This window comes from Hylobates moloch, unplaced genomic scaffold, assembly GCF_009828535.3.
Source record: "Hylobates moloch isolate HMO894 unplaced genomic scaffold, HMol_V3 SCAFFOLD_2, whole genome shotgun sequence".
In the NCBI taxonomy this organism is placed as follows: Eukaryota; Metazoa; Chordata; class Mammalia; order Primates; family Hylobatidae; genus Hylobates; species Hylobates moloch.
In genome coordinates, this window is record NW_026652277.1 from 23,122,110 (window position 1) to 23,123,287 (window position 1,178).

A 1,178-nucleotide genomic window follows, 5' to 3' on the forward strand; every position below is an offset into this window, starting at 1 on the left:
TGCTCCTATCACCATTATCACTTGGGCAATTACAAGGGATTCAGGAGCTCCATGTCAGGAATTGGGGACAAAGCCCGAATGTATTTCATATTATACCAGTTTGTCTCATTGTGCAACTGATTTTATTTTCACTGGAGAGAGTTGTGTTAACTTCGGCTTTGATTCCATTTATATGGCTGGTGCTCACCTTTCAGACTTGGGCCTTCAAATGTAAAATGTAATTATCACCCACACAAAATCACACAATTATTCTGTTATTTCTGGCACTTTTTTTTCTTTTCTTTCATGTCAGACAGGTAATGTGCTGATGTCATAAAAAGGTTTCTTTCTTTTTTTTTTTGACAGAGTCTAGCTCTATTGCCCAGGCTGGAGTACAGTGGTGAGATCATGGCTCACTGCAGCCTCCACCTCCTGGGTCAAGGGATCCTCCCACTTCTGCCTCCTATATAGCTGGGACCACAGGTGCACACCATCATGTCTGGCTAATTTGTATATTCTTTGTAGAGACAAGTTCTCACTTTGTTGCCAAGGCTGGGCTCAAACTCCTGGGCTCAAGCCATCCTCCTGCCTCAGCTTCCCACAGTGCAGGGATTACAGGTGGGAGCCACCACACCTGCCAGGGTGGCACATCTCACACATGTGCATGAATACCCAGTCGTCACACCTATGAACTACCAAAGGATCTCTGGCACTTTAAAAAAAGCCCAATAAGACAACAATTTCAGTTGAAGTCACAGTAAAATGTGACAAAAGATCTGAGAAATGTGCCTACTGGAGTCTCTGAACTGTTTCTTGACCATCACACGCATCTCTCCCTTTCTTCCTGGAGGAGCACTTGACGAAGAGAGGTGAGGCAGGTCACTCACAGACACAGCCACATGGAGCTCGGCTCTGTCCTGGCAGCAGACATGCAGAGTCCAAGGCCAAGAGCAGCGGGAATAGGGACTGACGTGACATTTGGATTGGGACTGTTACAGTTTGGAGAGATTAAGGGCCAGATACTCAGATTCACTTTCTCACCCTCTTCCAAGGGCATTATTTAGTAGTCTGTTTACACATCTAGCACTTGCTTGCTCTAATAATAGCCAAGGGCCTGAATCACCCTCGTCACTGAGTGTTACACGGAGTCCTCAGCTGTTTCTCTGACTTGCATGGTTGGCGTTCAGCGCTATCTGGAA

At 46.0% G+C, this 1,178-nt stretch overlaps 1 pseudogene; it reads right to left on the bottom strand.

The window, feature by feature from the left end:
• Positions 1–613: 613 nt before the first annotated feature.
• Positions 614–683, bottom strand: LOC116477896 (small nucleolar RNA U13; annotated as a pseudogene).
• Between the last annotated feature and the right edge of the window lie 495 nt (positions 684–1,178).